The sequence below is a fragment of the Belonocnema kinseyi genome, chromosome 5, assembly GCF_010883055.1.
Source record: "Belonocnema kinseyi isolate 2016_QV_RU_SX_M_011 chromosome 5, B_treatae_v1, whole genome shotgun sequence".
Lineage (NCBI taxonomy): Eukaryota > Metazoa > Arthropoda > Insecta > Hymenoptera > Cynipidae > Belonocnema > Belonocnema kinseyi.
This window is the reverse complement of record NC_046661.1, coordinates 68,838,277-68,844,197: the sequence shown is the minus strand read 5'-3', so window position 1 is coordinate 68,844,197 and position 5,921 is coordinate 68,838,277.

Sequence of the window (5,921 nt, the reverse complement as noted above, 5' to 3'; positions counted from 1 at the left end):
AGATGAGTTGGGAGATTGCTCATGCAATGGAATAAGAGACTTCGTCAAAATCCGACTGCTAAAAGCGTCCTCTTGGTTTGTGGGTCCACTCCTCGGAGTTACTTCGCAGTTTTCGGCATTTTTCAGACGTTCCGCGTCGGTAATTGCTTAAGTTAGAGAATTTTAAAAATGTGTTACCACCGCAGCTACAATTACAGGAGTTACCATAAATTTAAATGATGTACTGCATATTTATTTACCACTCGAATATTAAGTGTTTATTATATAATTATTCTAATGATTCAAAATTATTAGTGAGTAGTTATATAATGAAAACTAATTATTTCTTTGAAAATTAAAATTTTAAATTATAAAATAAAAATAAAAATATATAAATAATAAACTATGACTTACAATTTTATTACATTACCGGAAAAAGTTTTATGTTCACCTATTTTTTAATGACTGATAAGTTTTATTTATTTTAATTATGACAGAGCTAAACATTTTTCTCTTTAAAATGTTGAATGCTACCAAAATTCAAAATTCTGTATAAAATCAAGCAGAGATTAAGGCCAATTTATCCATTTTATAAAGAATTATGAGATTTCTTTAGAAACAAAAAAATAGTATATTGTCAATTATAATACCTTAAATTTTTCTCTAAAACACTAAAATTAAGTAACTATTATAACATATGTTTATCAGTTACAGATTGTATTAATTAATATACAGTTTGTAGCTAAAATGCATATATAGAGGAGAGTACCCAAATATGAGATACCAACTCGGTTTGGCGTGATTGTTGGAATTCTATGTACTGAATTTAAAAGAAATATAGGTCATTTTAAAGGAAATTCAGTTTGTCATAAGGAGCTCAAATAAAAAATTTTATTAAAAAATTTTTTATGCTGAAAATAAAAAAAATGTAAAAAAGTGTATACTCTAGGAAATAGCTAACAAAATGCAAAATAAAGTATTAATTTTAATGAAAAACTTCATTATATGTTTCCGAAGTATAAATTTACTGCTATTTAGGTATATTTAGTTTTTGCAGTAGTCACAAACATTTTTGTAACCAATTTCCCCCACGCAGCCACAGTGTTATAAAAACCAGAGGTATCTCATATTATGAGAACCACACCGTGCAACTATGCACTTACTATGCCTGACCTGTACAATGATAAACTTCAACACTATCGATATTTTCCTACTTAGTTATTCAATCCCCATCACTCCAGACAAACTTTACTGCTAAATACATATTTAATGAATAATAAATAGGGTTTAAAGAATTCCCTTCCAAGAACACGACCACCATCGATTTCACAAAAAGTTCGCCTATAATCTTTAGAAACCCAATGAAAAATGGACTACACCACGAAATTACTCTTTCTTCAAGGGCTACAAGTTAGTGATAGAACCAACAGAGTGGGTCTCTTAGTTTAGCTGATACCCCGTTTTCTCATATTACGAGAGTATCTCATATTCGAGTACTCACCTCTACTTTTACAGATTTATAGTATATATATATATATATATATTTAAAAAAAATACTTTCAAGAACTTCAATGTTTATTATCAGTGGCGTTGTTTGTCAGGCAAAATATTAATTTGATGAAAGTGCTTGAACATTTTAAAATTTTCAAAATAAAATATAAGAAAACAGTAATATAAGTACTAAATATTTTAAGTTAACATACACGATTGAAAATTCCTAAATATTAAACTGCAATCGGTTCTACAACATAGTCTTAAGTTTGAGAGATATATGACCCATATTTATGCAAGGCCTTTTAAGTTTGAAACCCTCAATTACTTGCGGGGAAAACCTAGAAAGCATTCTTCTGGAATTAAGTAAGAACCGTATATATCTTGGCCTAAAGTCCATGTACCTGTACCCAAAATTACGAAAATAGAATTAGCACCTTATTGCGGTTAAAACACTGTTTAAAAAAAAGTAATTGTTTAAGTTTTGTAATTTTACATAAAAAAACATTCATTTTCTTTTTTAAAAAAAGGCGAATTTTAAACGACAAATAGTTCAATTGACAAACAAACAAGAATGGAATAAATGGAATAGTTAAATTGCCAGTTTGAAAAAATTAATATTTTCAATAACAAAAATGAATTTTCAACAGAATACATGAATTTTTACCCACTCACCTTGAAGAAATCAAAAGATAAATTTTCAACCAAAAATGAAATAGCTGAATTTTCAAATAAAGACATTAATTTCCCACAATATAATTTATTTTGTATCCAAAGAGCTAAATATGCTTCTAAAATCGTAATGTTTTAACCAAAAAGCTTTATTTTTAGTTCAAAAAATTAATTTAAAATTAGAAAAAAACGGGTTTTCAACCAGGTAGATGAATTTCAACTAAAATGATAAATCTTCAACAACAAAAATCAAGTTTCAACAAACCTCTTCAACTATTAACTTGTAAAATTCTTTAATTTTTGCCTACTAAATGTTTCAATGTATATAATCTTAAGTATTCCTTAAAAATTGTTGAATTTCACATCACAGTTTAAAATTAATTATTTAACTAAACATTGGTTTTAATGATTTTTTCAACTATAAAATGTTATTATAATAAATAAATTTTTTAAATTTATTATCTTCAGTTTTTAGAACAATAATACTTTGATAATAATGATAATATGAATAATTATACCTAATTATTTTAATATATATTATTTAAATTTCAAATTATTATTATTATTATTATTTTATTATGTTTTCTTAACAGATTAGGAGTTTATATAATAATAATTCAAGGATAATTTTCAAATTCAATATAGAATTTTAAAGTATAAGTTTCTGTTTAAAAAAAATTAAGAGAAAAATGTTCTCAGCAAGTATGCATCGTTGGAAACAAACTTTTTCAAAAATCATTTTCGAAGAAATGTTTTTTGGCTTCTGACACTGGTTTTATTAAAAAAGGGTTACGTGCATTTTTCACTTAATTTTTACGTACAGAAAGTTTTTTTTTGATTTTGATTGAAAAATTAAATACGCATATTTAATATCATACATACATACATGCATACATACATACATACATACATACATACATACATACATACATACATACATGCATGCATACATACATACATACATACATACATACATACACACATGCATACTTACATAAATACATACATACATTATACATACATATATACATACATTCATGTATACGTATATATACATATATAATAATAACCTAATTTTCATACATTTCTTTTAATGTTTAACAAAGTTATATTTGTTCACACAATTTTCATTTGCTCAAGCAGTTATTTTTCGATAACTACAATGTACAAAAAGATTTGTGTAAAATTACAAAGTTTCGGAAAATTAAATCTTGTATCATTGTAAATATCACACACTTCACTGTGTGATTTTACAAAAGTATGTGAAATTACATACTCTAGCGATGTAAATAAAGGGACCCTCAAACAGCAGTTTAATATTACACACTCGATAAAATAAAATTACACAATCCCTCGTACGAATTTTACATTCAGAAGAGAAAATTCAGTCGCAGCGTGTAAAAATACCATGCGTCGATAAAATCACTTTCCTGTGATTGAAAATTGCATCCAGATTTTTAATTTGACCAAAGATCTTTAATTTTGCCCTGGCGGAAACTGTAAAAAATTTTATTCATAATTAATTTAAAATTTTGAATAATTAATCAAATAATATGTGAATACGAAAACGTCTCTCGCTTTCGTTGTTTATCGATGCCTTTATCCTTCAATTTTGGAGCATTTTTATTTTTAATGCGAGGAAATTGACAGCTATGTTCAACTTTTTTGACAGCTTTCACACAAAGTAGACCGAATCCGAGCTATTCCTATTTTGCCTTTTACATTTTCTGCTATTAGAACGGAAAAATGCGGTTATTCAAAACGTATATTTCATATTTTTTTAGGGAATATTTATTCATCAAAACAACACCCATAGTATCTTATGTGTTTCAGGTAAGTGGTAACGTGTCCGGCTTGTGTTTCTTCAATCTCCATGAAATTGTACGAAGTATGAACTTTCGAGTGTTCGAAACCCGTCGACCTGATATATTTTACTTTATTCGTTCACATAATGAATTTTACATTTTCGCATGTAAAATTATCGGCCGAATTGGAATATCACAACAGATTCGTAAAGTTACTCAGATATACGAGGGTCCTTTTATTTACATCCACCAGAGATGTAAAATTCAATAGATTTTTTTACAGTGTATTAAATAGAAGACATATAATTAATTCCGATTTCGAAAGTATTTTTGGAAAATCAATTATTTAAACAAATTATATTTGTTTAAGCAATTAAAAAGTGATAATTTTTTTCTTTCTATACGCTATAAAGTCAGAAACATAATGCTATGTGTTCTATTTTATTGCAATTCTTTTAGTTACCGAAAAAAACTGCTTTAGAAAATAAATATTGTTTAAAGAAAAAAAAATTATTAAACAATAAAAAAAAATGTGTCAAAATTATATAATTATTCAACAGAAAGTAGCATATGACACCAATTTGAACAAAATTGGACATCTCTGGCTCAATTGAAAATTTTTGAAAATATACAATAATTAATTGTTCAAATAATTACGCAATGTTTTTAGAAAAATTTACTACTTCAAACAATGACAAAATAGTGCATTTCAATAAGAAAATAAGAACATTTTTAAATTTTCTGGGGAATAAATTATTGTTTAAATAATTAACATTTGTTTGAACAATTGAAAATTGTTTTAAAAGTCATAGTAAATATTAAAATTTATATTAATGATTATTTCTTAGAAAATGACGACGGGAATTGCTGAAAAATAACAATAAGCATATCTGCGACAACTTATTCTAATTTTAATCTTTTCATTGCAAGTAACATATCGTTGGAATCGCAAATAAACGTACATTTCGAATATAATATTTTTAAATTGCTGATTACAATATTATAAAAATGTTATGTCCCATGTTTTATTCGTCATGAGGACAAAATGGCCCCCCTCAGGCAATGCTCGACACAGCGCGAGGGTACGTCGAGCAGGTAAATCGCGATCAAATGAAAATCGCTCTGCTAAATATTTGGAAAAATTGGAGTTAATTTAAAAGATATTTTGAACTTTTACTCATAAGTACCTTTTAAAATTATATACATTTTTGTAACATTTAAAAAAATGTTACTAACTTAAGTCAAGTGCCTTACTATCTACTAATGTGTTTTTTGTTTGAAAATTTTTCAAATGTTTTGAAACATTTTTTAATTTTCTCTTAGATTTCATTATTTAAATTAAAAAATTGATTCAAATTTTTCGATGTTTACATTTTGAAATAAGATATAAGAGACAAGACGCTGGTTTGAAAATAGGTATATTTAATAGAAAAATAAAAAGTTTCCTATTCATATTTGGAAGAGATAATTTAGCACGAAAGTTAATCAAGAATTATTCAAGTTTTCAAGGCGACCTCAAAGTCAAATCAGAAACTGGTTCAAAATTTCAAAATTGGAAAATGTTAAGTTGAAATTTCTTTACATAAATAATTTTCAATATGAAGCAATTAAAATTCGAGAATTTGCAAACGAAAACTAAATTAAATGTTTCAATGTTTGTAAATGTTTTAATTCAGTATTCAATATAAAAAATCGTACCTCTAAGACTGTAACCATTCAAAAACTTGGAATTTTTATTTATTTTTTATTTTACACAATGCAATTTGAAACTTTTTAATTTCAACTAGTTCATTTAAAATAAGGGCCGAATTTTGAGACGTGCAAGCCGTGCGGTTGCACAGAGCGCCATGGTTGAGGAGGAGGGAGCATGCATCCTAAGGTATTTGTTAAATCTACAAGAATGGTTAATTATTTAAAGAACTTTCATAACAAATTCAGAATTTGGCTATTTTTCAAACGAATAGGGTCAGTTCT